Here is an 18,749-nt window from a genome sequence, read left to right on the forward strand (position 1 = left end):
ATAAATTACTTAAAGTTCTTTAGCTTTATTTTCTTTATCTGATTAATGGAGAATGGTCCCCTCTCATCCTTAGTTGTAAGCCAAAAGTTCATGAAGAGTATAGAAAGGACCACCCAGTGAGCTCAGTCCTTTAAGCATGTTCAAATTTCTCAGTGGATATAGTTTTCATGAGATTTTGGAGAGAGCCTGTAATGGATTCTGGTATGATAGCCATAGGAACCTTTTTGACTGGTTGTAGCAAAACTGGATGGAAAGGGGCATTCAAAAGGTATTATTTTTCTATAATTTAGCTTCTCTCTTCCTGTGGCTTTCTCCTTGTCTTTGGGCATCCTGGTGATTGAAAAGGGACAAAGATTTAAGGGGGGAGGTCTTGTATTCTACTCTGTCCAAGGCTGACATGTGTCTTGTAAATTGATTTTTTTTTTGCCTTAGTGCTCATTTTTTTTTCATTTTAGGTGAAATGGGTTTCATAAGTCTAGAAGTCAAGTCCATGCTAGTTTTTGCAGCCAGATGGTTCAGTTTTGAGATTCAGGGGAGAAGCAACCAGCAATCTTCAGGATCTAATCCAGCAATAGCTGAGACAAGGAGCTCACCCAGTAACAAAGCTGCATTTGAACATTAACTTATTGCTATGTCAGATTTGTGTTAAGGCTGAGTATACAATTCTCCCCAAGGTGGAAGCAGGATAGGGGCTAGTATGCCCCTAAGGTTTTTTTGGGGGGGGGAGGGAATATTTGTACTTCTGTTCTTGTTCTATATTTGGGATATTGTTAATTGATGCTAATTGGATAAATGAAACCAGAAGTGTTAGTCATTTGAAGTTGAGGGTGGGGAAGGAAGATTATTTTGATGGAGGAGAGACACCTCAACCTCTGAGAGGTACCTCTAGAACTCTAAGATGGAGAAAAAACTGACCTTATTCTAGGCGACTGAGGTCAGATATACTGGCTACATATATAGAATGAAAGTGATAGAGTTGGATAATCGCTAAGGTTCCATAGACCCTTTATCTTCTGGTCTTTCTCTTATGACTATGTGACTTGTGACTATGACCTCAACCTTCGGACTTAAGCATTCCCTGATTTACTTCCATCTTCCATGCCTTTGGGCTCAGTTAGTATTCACTGGTTTGATCCACATTGGGTTTTTTTAGCTTAGAGTTCTTGAATATAATGAAACAATATCTAATTTAAAGTCAACAGGAAAGAGAATATCAGTCCAGATCATTTATGAGATAGGAAATTCCATGTTTACAGGACAGAACCTAACCTGAAACAATGACTAATACATACAAAACACTTATATTCTGTGCATACTTTACAATTATATCATTTGATCCTCATAAAAATTCTGTCAGTTAGGTGCTCTTATTATTCCCATTTTATAGATGAGGAAACTGAGGCAAGAAGAGGTTAAATGACTTGTCCAGGGTCACACAGCAAATGTGATAAATCTGAAATTGGGTCTTTCTGACTCCAGGTCTGACCACTAAGCTACCCTTGAAGACAGTTCAGATAGTTATTCCCCATCATTCTTAGTTCAAGTCCTTTTGTCTACTTAACCAGTCTTTTCCCCTCTATCTTAGCTGAGTTTTCTTAGTTACTTTTGAACTCACTATTTATTTGTTCCAAACATTTTCAGAAGCAGTTTGTATTTTGGGATGGATAATAATATAAGTCACAGCAACCGGACTTAGGCAAGCATAATTATTTAGCATCACCAGGTTTAGTATAGATCATCAACTCTTCCCACCTCAAATGTGTACTCAACACTATATATTATACTGTGTACACATTACATTCATGTGCCCTATTTTCCCCATTGATTTGATGTACCCATGAGGATACACATTCTGGATTTGGCCAGTTGTGACCAGGGTAAGATGTGGTTGACTGACTTTGTCATTCCATATGCCAGTTCAGTTCCCCGGGGGTTTGATTATATTTTCTTGCCAACATAACAATTCTTCTCCAACATATAGATGTATGTTGATGCATGGTTTCCTGCTTAGGCAGCACTGGTCTAATTATTCATCTCTAATACTTAAGATCCCATATGTGATAGTATATTTGCTCCCTGCTTCTCAAGCTCTACCTTAAACTTTCTATTTTCTTCTTATTCCTAGCATCTAGATATTAGTTTTAAGGGTTTTTTGAGAGAAATCTGAAATTATGCCCAAAGAGTTAAATTATGTATTCCCCATTGACCCAGCAATACCACTGTTAGGAGGGCAGCTAGATGGCACAGTGGATAGAGAACCAATTCTGAAGTCAGGAGGACCTGAGTTCAAATTTGACCTCAGATAGTTATGTGAACTTAGGCAAGTTACTAGTTATGTGACCTTGGGCAAGTAACTTAATCCTGGTCATCTCATGTCCAGGGCTAACTCTAGTCATCCCAAATCATGTCCACTGAACCCAGATGGTTCTGGAGGAGAAAGTGAGGCTGGTGACTTAGCACAATATCACCTCCCTGATGTCATGGTCTTCAAGAATGAAGGAAAAACATTATCATCACCACTATTAGGTCTGTTTCCCAAGGTGGTTAGAGCAAAAAGAACCTATAAAAGTATCTATAGCAGCTCTCTTTGTAATGGCAAAGAATGGCATGGCTAGGTGGCGCAGTGGATAAAACACCAGTCCTGGAGTCAGGAGTACCTGGGTTCAAATCCGATGTCAGACACTTAATAATGACTTAGTTGTGTGGCCTTGGGCAAGCCACTTAACCCCATTTGCCTTGGAAAAAACCTAAAAAAAATAATGTAATGGCAAAGAACTTGAAATCAAGGGGATGCCCATCATTGGGGAATGACCAAATCAGTTGTGGTATATGATTTTGATGGAATATCACTGTGCTGTAAGAAATGATGAGCAGGTTGATGTTAGAAAAATATGGAAAATCTTACAGAACCAATAATAAGTTGCATACAGTAACAGCAATATTGTTCAAAGAATAACTGTGATAATTCAAAGAATAACTAAATTGTACTGAGTATTATACCCATATCAACTACATAAGACCTGTGGAAGAAGATGCTTTCCACCTCCAGAGAGAGAATTGATAAATAGAAGTATGCTTAATAAGGCTTTATATATATATATATTATATATATATATATATAATACATATATACACACACATGTATGTTTGTATGTGAAATGGTGATCTTTAGTGTGGGGTTGGGAAAGAGAGAAGGGAATAAATCAGAACTTAAAAACTAATAAAAAAATAAATGAAAAAGGATGCTTTTTTTGCCTTCGGATTCATTATGGCCTTACTTTGTAGGATAGTTGATCAATCAAAAAAATTTATTAAGCATCCAAAAAATGCCCGACATCATGCAAGAGGGTTATTGGGGAGGTTGGAAAAAACTTCAAGTGTAAGGTGGTGCTTTGACCAAATCTTAAAGGAAAATATGAAATCCATGAGAAGGAAAAAGAAGTGCCTTCTAAAGGATAGTGGATGGCCAGTGCAAAGCATAAGATGGGAAATGGAGAGTGATGTATGAGGAATAGAGAGAAGGTTAGTTTGATTGCATTGTAGAGTATGGTAAAATTTGACTGAATTATAGAGTATGGTAAAGGGAATGAGATTGTGGCCAGGTTGTTCAGTGCCAATTTTTTTTTTAGTTTTTTGCAAGGCAAATGGCGTTAAGTGGCTTGCCCAAGACCACACAGCTAGGTAATTACTAAGTGTCTGAGACCGGATTTGAACCCAGGTACTCCTGACTGCAGGGCCGGTGATTTATCCACTGCGCCACCTAGCCGCCCCCTATTCAGTGCCAATTTAAAAACCAATTGGAGTTTATGTTTGATCCAAGGGGTAATTAGGAGCTATTGGGGTTTATTGAGATGACTGACATGGTCAGATCTTGTCCTTTGGCACATAGCCAAAGGTTGGCACTGGCAAAATTTACTTCTTTTTCAGGGATAGGGTTTTACTTTTTTTGTGATTATGTAAGTAAAGTTGTTTTAAGTTATAAGGGACATTGTAGTGTTTATAAAATAAATATCTATAGAAACTATAGAAGAGGTCTCTTGTACAGGAGACACAACTGAAATTTCAAATGAGCAGTTTAAATCTTCCATGACTTGGGGCTCATCTAATTATGTGTGGCCTTGTGTATGTGCTGTAGTCTGTTCTTACTGGCTCACCAACCCATGGCTAAATTTCTAGTGGAGACATTTTGACTTTAGAAATACACAAACACTACTGATCAGGGATTGCAGTATTGATTTGTTGATTGCTTTGGTTTAAAAAAGTATTAGAGGGGTGGCTAGGTGGCGCAGTGGATAAAACACCGGGCCTGGAGTCAGGAGTACCTGGGTTCAAATCCGGTCTCAGACACTTAATAATTACCTAGCTGTGTGGCCTTGGGCAAGCCACTTAACCCTGTTTGCCTTTAAAAAAACCTAAAAAAAAGTATTAGAGAAAATGTTCATAATACATACTGTTCAAAAAGATTGAATTTAAAACTCTTTGTTCTGTGGTGAGACAATTTTAAATATTTACCAACTCACCCCTGCTCGTGGGTCTTAGTCACCTTGGTACTATGTGGTGGTATTATGGGAAGACCACTATCCTTGGAGTAAGACAATCTGAATTTGAGTATTAGCTTCAACAATTCCTACTAACTGTAGGATCATGGAGAAATCACTGAAACTCTCTGATCTTCCCATTTCTTATCCTTTAAATGGAAATGATAATACACACTTTGTAAACCAAATATAAACTCTTATTCAGAACACAAATTTCCCATGTGTTACTTTATAGATAATGTCTGTAGGTGGTTTTCTAAGTCAGCATGTGGCCCACAAGGATTTTTAATGCTGCTTAGTGTGCTCTATTTTTCTAAAGCTTGATATTATACTAGGTTGGTTGAGTCAATTAACCTCTTTAGGACTTAGTTTCTTATTGATAAAATGATGTCCTCTAATTTCTCTTTCATCTCTAAAGCTATGATTCTGGTATCTATTTAATGGACTCATCTTACAGATAAGGAAACTGAAGTCCAGGGAGAGATGACCTTTCCAAATTCACAAACCTCTTTGTCATCTCTTAATATTTTCTTTGTACTATACTATCCTTCCTGGTTTTTGTTAGCATTGAAATCTCTCTTCAGGGAGAGCAGTTGACTTGTTACTGGCTGCTACTATTTCAGGGACAGGATGAAGCACAACTGTAGTCTTACTCAAGGCATCACAGGTTTCATTCTATAGATTGTGGAGGAGTCTGTGAGCGTCTATGGAGGGGAATGGACCTTTCCCCCTTGGAGAACAGGAGTTCAACCTTCCCAGAGGCACCAAGTTCAGAGGGTCAGTGAATAATATTTTGAATGGTTGACTAATGATTAGAATACTAAATAGCTCCAAGATAAGAGTGATGGCCTTGAGAAAATCAGGGTTTGTGAGAAACTAGATGTCTAATATTTGAAAATTAAGGTAAGTGAGATCTGGCATAATTGTAGAGGAAAGAACACTGCAACTGGAATATGATGCAGGTTTAAATCTCAGTTCCAAAATTTGCTAGTAGAGTGATTTTGAGTGTGTGTTATGACTCTGAATCAATTTCCTCATCTGTAAAATAGGACTGATAATAATAGTACTTAGTACCTCACAGGCTATTATAAGGAAAGACATTTGTATCTTTGGATTTTAGAGCTGGAAAGAACAGTACCAATCATTTTAATCCTGTTTACTTAATTTATAGATAAGAAAATTAGAGGCATAGTTAGCATTTATATAGAGCTTTGTATCACCAGTCATCTTGACTTTTGTCTTGCCACTGAACTCTGATGACCCTGGAGGAGAGAGTGAGTGAGACTAATGACTTTGCCCGGCCCTGCCTCCTTAAATCCAATTCACTTGAGAATTAAGACATCACTCTCCAGATATCTTTGGTCATCTTTGAGAACAAAGATGAACAGCAACAAAATTGTGCCTTAAGGTGTGTAAAAACTCTATAAATATTTTATGATGCTTTGCAAATGTCTCATTTTTTCTCACAACAAACAGTAAGAGATATGCACTATTATTATCCCTAACTTGCAGATTAAATGACTTGCTGTTATGTGTATGAGGATTTAAGTGTATGTAGGATATAAACTCAGATTTTTCTGATTCCCTATTTTGACAGATCCATAATAATTAAGTGACTAGATCAAGGTGAATGTCAGTGAATGTCAATTGCCAAAATGCAATCAGCTTCTTTGCTTCAACTACAGGCTTCCTTTTATCTTTAAAGGTTTTTTTTAATTATGTTATGATATTTTATTTTTTCCAATAATATGAAAAGATAGTTTTAAATATTCATCTTTTTGTAAGATTTTGAGTTTCACATTTTTGTGCCACCTTTCCTACCCTCTCCCTTCCTCAGGACAGTGAGTTGTACATGTCTAATTGTGTTTAACATAATATATATATATATATATATATATATAAAATATATTATATATATATTATATATATAATATATAGTATAATATATATAATATAAATATATATTTATATAATATATTTATATAATATATAAATATATTATATAAATATATATTTATATAATATAAATATATATAAATATAAAATAAATATAATATATATAATATAATATATATAATATTATATATATATATATATATATAATGTTGGGAAAGAAGGATCAGAATTAAATGAAATAAAAGAACAGAAAAGACATAATAGAAAAAGTTGTCCACTAATCTTAAAACACTAAAATAAGAAATGCTGATTACTAACAACAGGAGAGGGAAGATGGGAAGATGCCAAAGACATTGTTAAGAAAAGTGAGAGGAAACAACTCTCTTTGGGAGCTTAACTTCCTTACCTGTAAGATGAAAATGTTCAACTACAGTTATCCCTTCTTTTTGAGTGTTAGAGGTAACATGTCCCCTCAATCTGGAAAATCCACATACACTGTTTTGACCCTCCCTTTGTAACAAAGAAGCCTGATTTTTTTTTCTTTTTAATTTTATGGGGTATTTATAGTACCTTGTGGTAAAATTTAGATTGATATAATATGATACCATATATATTTTTAAGGCATTTCGGGATTTCTAAACTTTTTCTGGGTCACTGGTTGACTTTCGTGTGTTGTCTGTGGCTTCTGCAAAACTCCCCCACCCAAATTATCTTGATATTTTCATTTAATTTCTTATGCTTATTCATGACATATCAAAACTTTGTTGGGGAAAGACGTGGAAAAGATGACTGGAGTTAGCTCTGAGATCTTTTCCATCCCTAACATTCTGTGATCCCTCTATGATCTCTCCTTCAAACAATAAATACTGTCTGATACAGGTCTGACATTGCCTTTGGGGGATATCCAGAAATGCAAGACGTGTCCCTTTGCAAAAGGTAGTGTGTGGTCTTGTCAGGAGACAGAACACACATATACACACACATGAAAAAATAACTATAAAGCAGGAGATGCTTTAGAATGCCAAAGGCTGGATTTCCCCTTTGAGATTGCCTTGCATCTACAGGTTAAGTTACTATTACAAGATCATAGATTCAGAGTCGAAGGTGCTTTAGAAGCCACCAGGGTTTTATTCCTTTTGTTATTAAGTCCACAAGCCTTTGTTAAGTGTTTACCATATGTCAGATGCTGTACTTCATTCTGGGGATACAGAGTAAGGGAACAAATGGTTCCTATCCTTAAGGAGCTCACACTCTAATAGGGAGGACACATGATGAACACTTAATAAATTTATAAAATAATAAATTATTTTCTTAATAACAATTCAAATAATACTCTGATTGTTTCTGAGATGCTTTCAGCTTTAAATGTATGATTGAGCTGCACTTGGAAGAATGGGGGAAAGATGTAAAAAAAGGTAGGGAAGAAAGGGCCCTTTGGGGTAAAGGGTAGAGAATCAATTTTTGAAAATAATATGAGTAAAGCAAATTCATTTGAATAGGAGGGGTAACTTATTACTAATGGCCAATAATAGATCCCAGCCCAAACCTCACTTGCTCATTGTTTGGGTTTTGATGACTCAGAGTGAATGTAAATAGCAATTGTTTCTGCTCTGATCAGAAACTCCCAGATGAACTCTATTATGAAGATAAACTAGGCCATCTTTTGCCTCAAATCTTAGCTAGTCTTTATTTACTGAATGCACATTGCCAAAGACAAACAGAACTGAGACAGACCTTAGTTTAAAAAAAAGTCAAGATCTTCTACTGCATCTGGGGTCATAGCTAGTCATCTTGACCTATGTCTTACCACTGGCTCTGATGATTCTGTAGGAGAGAGTGGGGCTGATGGCTTTGTACAACTCTACCTCTCTTAAATCAACTTTACTTGCAAGTCAAGACATCATTCTCCTGATGTCTTTGGTCCATTTAAGAATGAAGGACAAAGCAACAATAATTAAGACAAATTCACTTGAGTAGGAGGGAGAATTCATTACTCCCAGGGGTTATTGAGTAGAATTTCAATGGAGGAAGGAATCTTCAAGGTCCTCTGGTCCAAACTATGGGACTTGAGGTTTCATTCTCTTTTTCCTACATCATAGAGGCCTCAGTGAAACTGCCTCTGACACAGAGAGAAAGGGAAGCCTTCACCAGCAAAATACTGATGTCGGGAGGTCTGGTGACTTATGGAGGAAGAATGGAAAGGAGATTGCTCTGCTTGGGAAAAAAACAAGGCACAGGAAACCCTGCAGGAGAGAGTGGGTTGGGTTTGTAATTTATTAATGGGAGGGGGAAAGAGAAAAGGTACAGCTGTCTCTACTAGACTAATTTCTTTTCCTAAAACAGGTATTTTCCTTCTTTCTATTCTTCTTTCTTACACTCCCATTAGCTTGTGATCTTCTTGAGAGCAGGGACTATCTTTTGCCCTTCTTTATATTCCCAGTGAACACTAAGTCAGTTAGTTGATTTGTGGTGATGATGTTGATGATGATGATGATGTGATATCATGGCAAGCACATGAATTGGATTTGAGTGAGCGGGGCTGTGCTAAGTCTCCAGACTTGCTTTCTACTCAGGAACCATCTGTATTTAGTAACCAGATATGAATCAGGATGACTGGAGATGGCACTGGATGTGAGGCAATTAGGGTTAAGTGACTTGCCCAAGGTCACACAACTAGAAAACATCTGAGGTCAGATTTGAACTCCTGTTCTCATGACTCCAACATCAGATATACCAAAAGAAGGTAAAAAAGTCCCTGCCTGAATCCTGGGCACCAACACTTGTAGACTCCTTTATTCATGTGAGTAAGTGTATATGGGAGTGTAGTTACTTCCAAACTTAGTATCTTAGTATCACCAAATAGAAAAATGATATTGAAATAGCAGGTTAAGGGCACCTAAAACAACATCCTTGATAATTTTTATTATTGTTGTTGTCTTTAATGGTGACTCTATTTTTTAATTATTATTTTTGCACTTGAGCTGTGATTTCTTCAGGATAAAGGAACTCTTTGTGAACACTCTCTATCAAAACAGATAATCACCTGCTCTATAATTTACAATCTTAAAGAGTTGACCTGGGGCATTAGTAGACTAAGTGATTTCCTCATGGTCACTTGACTTGTATATGTCAGAAGTGGAACTTGAATCTAAATCTTGATTCCTGAAGACAACTTTCTATCCACTGACATGGTGTAATTTTTTGCACTTAATAGTATTTTGTCCCCATTACATGTAAAAATAGTTTTCAACATTCATTTTTGTTAGATTTTGAATTCCAAAATTTTCTCCCACCTCCTCCCTGACAGCAAGCAATCTGATATAGATTACATAATTAAAATCATGTTAAGCATATCTCCACATTAGTCAAGTTGTTGAAAGAAGAATCAGAACAGAAGAGAAAAAACACAAGAAAGAAAAAACCAAAACCAAACCATATATAGTTCTTTAAAACATACAGTTCTCTACCTGAATGTGGATAGCATTTTCTATCACAAGTCTTTTGGAATTGTCTTGAATCATTGTTTTGCTGAAAAGAGCTAAGTCTAGTATGTTTGATCATCCTACAATATTGTTATTAATGTGTACGATGTTCTCCTGATTCTGCTCACTTCAGGTCAGAATCAGTTCATGTAGGTTTTTCTGAAGTTGCCTGCTCATCATTTCTTTGAGATCAATAGTATTGCCATTATATTCAGTCAAGTGATGAACATTCCCACAATTTCTAATTCTTTTTAATTACAAAAAGTTGTTTAAATATTTTTGTACATATGGACACTTTCCCCCTTTTTAATGATCTTTTGGGGGTACAGTTCTAGTAGTGGTAATAATGGATCAAAAGGTATACAGTTTTGTAGCTCTTTGGGCAGAGTTCTAAATTGTTCTTTAGAATGGATGTATCAATTCACAATTCCATTAATAATGATTTAGTGTTTCAAATTTTCCACATCTCCAACATTTATCATTTTTCTTTTCTGTCATATTAACAATCTAATAGATGTGAGGTGGTGTCTCAGAGTGGTTTTAATTTGCATTTCTCTAATCAATAATAATTTTGAGCATTTTATATGATTATAGATAGCTTTAATTTCTTCATCTGAAAATTATCTATTCATATCCTCTGATCATTTATCAATTGGGACAATTTAATTATCTCTATATTTGAGAAATGAGATTTGTAAAAATTGTTTCCCAGCTTTATGCTTTCCTTATAATTTTGTTAGCATTGGTTTTATTTATGTAAAAAATTTTAATTTAATGTAATCAAAATTATTTTTTATTTCATAATATTCTCTTTTTCTTGTTCAGTTATAAATTCTCTCCTTCTCCATAGATCTGACAGGCAAACTATTCCTTATGCTCCTAACTGGCTTATGATATCATCCTTTAGTTCTAAATCATGTATCCATTTTGACCTTATCTCAATATTGGATATGAAATGTTGGTCCATGACTAGTTTCTGCCATACTATTTTCCAGTTTTCCTAGCATATTTTGTCAAGTAGTGATTTATAAAGGCTCCCTTATTATTGTGGAAAAAGTGAAGACATGAAATGAAGATGTCTTAGGGCAACTAAGTGTTTTGGAACTAGTTGAACTAGTTGGAACTCAAAGAGTCATCATTAATATTTTAATTCCAACTTAGAAGAAGTTTTTAGGCTTCTGCCCTAGAAACTATTACTTACTCATATGCTCTTTAACACTTCAAATAAGTGACCTGATTGAAGAAATAAATGGTAAGCTTATCAAACTCATAGTTATCACAAATATAGAAGGAATAGCTATATTAGTGGTAAGATTTAAAAAAAAATCATGACAGATACTGAATTCCAGAACTGGAAGCATTCATCTAGCATAACCCATTATCCCCTCCTGCCCCCAATCTATTCTGCAACATACTCAAAGGGTCATTTAGCTTTTGTGGAAAAACCTTTAAGGAGGACAAACCTGTAGAGGGCCAGCCCCTGGGAGTGATATTCACATATCCTTGGTGACTTTTTCCATTAAAGAAATGTGTGGATTATTGCTCATGGTATGGATCTATTGGCTCATCAGTGAACCCTGAGCTGGGATAATCTGTGACTCCAGAGGTAGTTGTAAAAGGTTTTTCTGATAGAGAAGTATGCAGATTTCTAAGAACAAATATTGAAATTTACCCAGGAAATTGTGAAGGGTCTCCTTTAACCGGTCATTCCTGAGATAAGTTTTTGCTATAAAAAGTCTGAGTTTCCAAAAATAAAGTTGGTAGATTTTTCACTTCCCAACCTTGTGTGTTTGGGGATGTTTATCTACCCGATCTGACTCTCAGAAGTTCGTGTCCAGACCCACATCAGAGCTATAGCGGGCTATACAAACCTACAGTTTTCCCAAGGCAGATGATAAAATTTAATAGGATAAATTAAAAGTTTATATTTGGGTCCAAAAATCAACTTCACAAAAACACAAGATAGGGAAGTCACGGTTAGACAGTGATTTGTTTGAATGACAGTTTAAGGTTTTTACAGGGCATTAAACACCCCCAAAAGCTAAGGAGGTCTTGGTTACATTCAAAGCAGTCTTGCTTTTAGGATGACTGTCCTGCTGAGCTTTGCTTTGGTCAAATCTTATCTGGTCAATTATATTGAATTCTGGATACCACATTTTATGAAGGACATTGATAAGCATAAGAACAGTGCAGACCTGGAGCTGGGGATGTTTTCCTTTGAGAAGAAAATAAAAAGAGGAGAAAAGAATACTTAGAGCAGAAATTATAGCTATCTTTAAATATTTGAAATGTAATGTGGAAAAAGAATTAAATGTGTTCTATTTATTTCCAGAGGACAGAACTAAGAAAAGGGTGTGGAAGTGGAAGATTTTGGCTTTAAGGACAGGGACAGTTTCATAAGTGGAGTAGTCTGCCTTGGGAAGAAGGGGTTCTCCCTCTTGCAGGTCTTCACACAAAGACCATATAACTGCTTGACTATATTGTAGAAGGGACTTTTTTGTTAGTAGTGATGGTGGCTGCATATTGGATTATGCTAAATAAATATCCAACCCTGGAATTTTATAATTGCATACTTTTTACCAGAGTAAATATGACTCTTTACTCCAGAATCCCATCTCAATTTTGAATTAAGTGACATGAGCATCTTTGAAGATAACCCAAATTCCTTCTTAATTGTCTTACATTTAGAATCATACTCTTAAAGATCAACATCATTCTCTGATACCCTTGCAATGATCTTTGCTCAGAGGGCTCTGAAGACAGCTTGGATGCAGTGTGAAAGTGAGGAGAGCATGTATGACTTCCTCCTTCTTACCACTCCTGCTCTATAATATACTTTGCCTTTAAATCAGCAGTGTATTTACTAATGGAGGAAGGGAGACAATAGGATTGCCTATTTTTCATGGACCTGAGGATGCCTGGGACTCTATGATGTGGAGTTAAACAAAAGGAAGGGATCAATGGCTGTGGTAAGGACATGAGATGAATGAAATGTCCTGGGACACATTACTGAGACTGAGTTTATTGAATTGTAGAGTGATGAACATTATTTAATTGGCTGATCACACCCATCATTCTGCCAGGGATACTATTAGAGCCTGGGACAAATAACCACTGTTGGAACAGTGTACATCTGCATGTATCCATATGGAGTGGCCTTTTGTAGTGAAAGGAAATTGAACTGGGACTCATAGAATTGAGTCCAGCTTGTGTGGACATGGGCAAATTGCTTTGCTTCCCTGAACCTCATGTTTCTCATCCTCAATAGAAATGAAGATACTTGCACTGCTTGCCATACAGGAATGTTGGGAGAACAGTGTTTTATGACCTTCTCTAGGTATGTGGACTATTTAAAATGAAATCATAAGTAGATAACAGGTGGTTGAGATGTCAGTGGCTATGGTGGGAAAACTCAGATCTGAGATAGGGAAACATAGATAGAGATGGGGGGGAGGCTGAAGACACTTTGGGGGATTGGTTGGGCTGTGGTAGGATCTGTATAAGTCAGCATTTGTAGCTAGAGACAGGCTGGAAAGATATTTAGAAGCCATGATGCTAAGAGACAGGACTGACGAGATTGCAAACCTGGTAAGGTTTATTTTTTCAGGGCATCTCTCTGTCATTGGTGTCCAGTGTCCCCATATTTGCTTTTGACGATTCAGAGTCCCTGTTCTGATTCTCTACCCTTTGTTAATGTGACAGGTACTAGGTCTCCACCTTTGTCTTTCTTCCTATCAAAAATGATTTTCAATCATTTATTAACTCGTATCTTTGGGAAAAATTCTGAAAAGTGAATCCACACAAAGATGTTAATAACAACTTGATGTATTATTTTATAAATATCTCTCTATATATCTCTATCTCTATATCTCAATATAAGCAATACTTTGGGATACTTCCTTAACTGAAAAAAAATGATTTAGTCATTTCAATGAGAAATGATGGCATGAAGGAGAAAAAGAGGTTGATATTCAAATCAATGTGGATGCATCAGTTGCATTCAATTCGTCTATCATATCTCAACTGAAAAACAGATCAGCACTTTTTAAAAAATTAAAGTACATTTAGGTACAAATAGAAAAAGAATGGTAGGACTCTATAAGAAATACCTCAGGAAAACAGGAATATTAAGTATTGTCCAGCTCAGCCTCTCACCCTATTCAAGAAACTAAGAGGAATAGATCCATATTGGCCAATTTTGTTTGGAGGTCCAAGGTGGTCTGATAGGAATGTGTGGCTAACTTGGGAATCAAGCAAATCAAAGTGATTGGGCTTCTGACACATTCCTGAGGGAATTCTTTCCTCTCTAGGCTGAATTCCTTCTACCATTCCCAATTCTTTATTCTGATGCCTCATTTTAGCCCCAGAATTCACAAGTTGGAAATACCTCCTGACCTGTGTTCTCTTCCTTTGATTGAATGGCTCTTAGAATTTCTATTTAAGGAGCATGCCCAGGTCAACCATAACTCATTCCTCTCCAGGCTATGCTCAGGATTTTTTTCTACCCAGGTCCCTGTTGCTGGTACATTTGTTTCCTTTGACTAACAGCTCTCCCACAAACCTGCCCTCAAGCTTCTTTTTCTATATCCTCATTAACCAATTAGAATGTAAGCTTTGTCTGTAAGATTTTCTTTTTACTTGTATTTGTATTTCCAGTGTATAAGATATTGTCTGGCATAAAATGTTTGTTGAATGACTGACCAAAAGAATGGCCACTCTTAGCTGAAGGTTTTGAGTTGTACTGCTATGGCAACAGTGACTGAACAGGACATTGGAAACTTAGGGTGGTTATAACTAGGGTGATAATGACCAATTTTAGCACAAGTAACTGCAAACAAGATTCCCCAACCAACTTCCTACCCCCAGAAACTTTATACACTGCCCTATAGATTACCTCATAGCTGCCTCAGACTGAAATGGGTGGGGAAGACCTTTCTTATCCCCACAATAGGAAAGAGAGTTACACAGGATGAGCAGTCATAGATAGGTTGCAATATTTATTGAAAATCTTATTACAAGGTGCTTCTAAGTGGCACAGTGGATAGAGAGCACTGACTCTGGAGTCAGGAGGACCTGAGTTCAAATATGACCTCAGACACACACTTAGCTGTGTGACTTTGGTCAAGTCACTTAACCCCATGGCCTTACAAAAAAATAAAAAAAGAAAGAAAATTTTCCATTATTTTCCCCCACTCAAAACCTATCTCTTTTTTTTTTTGAAGTTTATCACCATCCTTTTAGGCACTCATAATGACACAGGTTCTCACTTCTCAACTTTACATATTTGTAGTCTGTTGCTGACTTATTATTTCTACCACAACCATCACATCTCTGGTATCTCTCTCTTTCTCTCTCTCTCTCTCTCTCCACACACACACACACACACACACACACACACACACACACACACACAGCCATCACCCTAGCTCATATCTGATTGTTGCAGTAGCTTTCTAATTGCACTTCCTCCCTCATGTTTTTCCCCATTCTGATTCATAAACCATAGCACTGCCCAAGTCATGCTTTTAGATTTCCCTATCACTCTCCCATCCAAGATTCTAGGGAGACCAACTTTCTTCAAAGCATATACTTATTTCTTTTTTCTTTTTTTGAAAGATTTTATTTATTTTGAATTTTACAATTTCCCCCCTAATTTTGCTCCCCTCCCCCCACCCCCACAGAAAGCAATCTGTTAGTCTTTACATTGTTTCCATGGTATGCAGTGATCTAAATTGAATGTGATGAGAGAGAAATCATATCCTTAAGGAAGAAACATAAAGTATGAGATATAGCAGAATTACATAATAAGATAACATCCTTTTTTAATTAAAGGTAATAATAGTCTTTGGCCTTTGTTCAAACTCCACAATTCTTTCTCAGGATACAGATGACATTCTCTGTTGCAGATATCCCAAAATTGTGCCTGACTGTTGCCCTGTTGGAATGAGCAATGTCCATTAAGGTTGATCATCACTCCCATCTTGCTGTAGGGGTTCTGCTCATCTTGCTCAGCATCAGTTCATGCAAATCCTTCCAGGCTTCCCTGAATTCCCATCCCTCCTGGTTTCTAATAGAACAATAATGTTCCATCACATACATATACCACAGTTTGTTAAGCCATTCCCCAGTTAATGGACATTCACTCAATTTCCAGTTCTGCTGCTGCATATAGCTATTTCATCATTGTTACATTGTATTTTTCTATAAGCTTTAAAAAACATAATTATCTGTACAGCAGTACATCCATATAATTTATAAAAAGAAAATATACTCATCCTGGGGGTGCATGTTTAACAATTAAAGAAATGATAACTATATTAAATAAAATTTAACAAATATAAACAAATAAATATGAGATTAAAAATGTATATGGATCACCATCTCTAGAAGAGATAGATAGGCAAGACTTCAAGTGAAACTTGAAGGGTAAAGATTCCAGAAGGAGAGAAGGGTCTAGAAAATGGAGGTCAACTTTGCTGATTTCCCAATTTTGGTGAGGGGAAACTTCTAGAGATGGCACTTACTCTTTGCTCTATGATGGTTCTTTGAGGCTTTGTTCTATGAGGCTAACAACCTCAATGGCACCTCTTGCTTTTTTGATTCTCTGTTTTTTCTTGCACTAACTTTAGCATTGTCTCCATGACAACTATGGAACCAATTGAAAAATGGCAAAATCAATTGATGAATCAAATGGTCACCTAGACTAAAAGACTTCCTGCTCCTTAGGGAACTGGCTTTTTTCCTTTTTGCTGCCTATATTTTTATCAGTTTTAAGACAGATAGTCCTTATGCAGTGAAGAATATCTGGACCTCTGACAAAGTTTTCTGGAAATTTAGAAGAGATTTGGAGAGGCTCTTAAAGATTATAATTTTATTAGGGAATAGAATGAGACCAGCAAAATTAAAAGATTTGCTCAATGTCATAAAATATCCTTAGAGTATCTCTAGATCTGAAAAGGGTCCGTAGAGATTTTTTAGGGTTAGTTTAGCCCTCTATTTTACTGACGAGGAAAATAATTCATACTTAGCCAGGTAGTAGTATCAGAATTTCCACAAAGGATTTTTTCACCATTTTACTTTTGAGATGATGCAACTATTTTATCTTTGTACAGGATGATGTGCTCAAAGTGAATCTGGGTTTGTGAAAAGGACAAATAAGTTTATCTGATATGCCTACATAGATGAATTTCAAATTGGTATGAGGATATTTTTCTATAGGAGACATCATTATTTAGTTGACTCATGAGGGCTATAAGTGTTCTCAACTCAGAAAGAATCATAGTGAACCAAGTTAATAGCTAGATGAAATAACTTATTTATTAATTGGGGGAAGCTATAGTTTTATTTTATATGATAATGTCAACTGACACTTTTCCCCAATACTTTAAAGTTTGCAAAATGCTTTAGAGATATTATTTTAATAGAATACAATTTCTTGAGAACAGGAACTATTTAATTTTGTGCTTATATTTTCAATATCTAGCAGAATGCCTGGAAGATAATAGGTGCTTGATAAACACATTAGTAGATAAATCGCAAATTGGCATGTATGTATTAATAAATAATGTTTATTGATTTTCATTATGTCATCATATGACTCACAAATACTGTCAGGTATCATAATGAAAAGAGAACTGGACCTAAAATCAAGAAGACCCATGTTTAAATCTGAATACAAACATTTCCTAGCTGTATGATCCTTAACCTCACTTAACCTCTGTTTGCCTCAGTTTCCTAATTTGTAAAATGGGGATAACAGTACTTACATCCCTGGGTTGTTGTGATTATAAAGATGATATAATATTTGTAAAGTACTTTGCAAACTTTAAATTCATTATAGTTTTTATTATTTTCCTCATTTCCCAGATGAGGCAGCAGAGGTAAGAGGTTAAGTGAGTTGGCTTGAGTCAAGTAGTTTGTAAGTATGCATGGCAAAGTTCAAACTCACATCTTGACTCCAAGTTCAGTGCTCCCCTATCACCATTCCTCAGTCTAGGTGTTTGTCCTTCATTCTCGAAGATGACCCTGAGGTAATGCCAGGAATTGGCTTGAACATGAATTCAGGCATGTGAATTAAATTTGAGTGAGGGAGTATTATGCTAGGTCACTAGACACATTTTCTCCTCCAGAGACATTTAGGGCCAATGATATATATTAGAATGACTGGAGATGGCCTTGGATGTGAGGCAATAGCAAGGTGATAAAGTAGGTTGGATTTGAAGTCAGTTCCTCCTGACTTCAGGGCTGATGTTCTACCCACTGTACTATCTACCTGTCCCTCATCTAATACTTCTGAATCAACTTATTATAGTATCATCCCCCTGCAAATGCTTGAATATTAAAAGAATTGTGATTTCAACATACAAACATATATATATATATATATATATATATATAAATTTTTTTTAGAAAGGTTTTATTTTGAGTTTTACAATTTTTTCCCCTCAATCTTGCTTCCTCCCCCCCACAGAAGGCAATTTGTTAGTCTTTACGTCATTCCCATAGTATGCATGGCTCTAAGTTGAATGTGATGAAAGAGAAATCATATCCTTAAGGAAGAAGCATATGGTATGAGATATAGCAGAATTATATAATAAGATAACTTTTTTTTTAAATTAAAGGTAATAGTCTTTGGTCTTTGTTCAACTTCCACAATTCTTTCTCAGGTTACAGATGGCATTCTCCATTGCAGCTATCCCAAAATTGTGCCTGATTGTTGCCCTTTTGGTATGAGCAAGTCCCCAACATATATTCTTGTCTGTTATTATTCAGTTGTTTTAGTTGTGTCTGACTCTTCATCACCCAACCTGTGGTTTTCTTGGCAGAGATGCTG

The 18,749-nt window shown here is 36.1% G+C and overlaps 1 long non-coding RNA gene across 1 annotated transcript in view; it reads left to right on the forward strand.

Moving 5' to 3' along the window:
• Positions 1–18,749, forward strand: part of LOC141507366 (uncharacterized) — a 479,100-nt gene that overhangs the window by 134,023 nt on the left and 326,328 nt on the right. The gene's annotated exons all lie outside the window — the stretch shown is intronic.

Source organism: Macrotis lagotis, chromosome 1 (assembly GCF_037893015.1).
Source record: "Macrotis lagotis isolate mMagLag1 chromosome 1, bilby.v1.9.chrom.fasta, whole genome shotgun sequence".
NCBI lineage: Eukaryota > Metazoa > Chordata > Mammalia > Peramelemorphia > Peramelidae > Macrotis > Macrotis lagotis.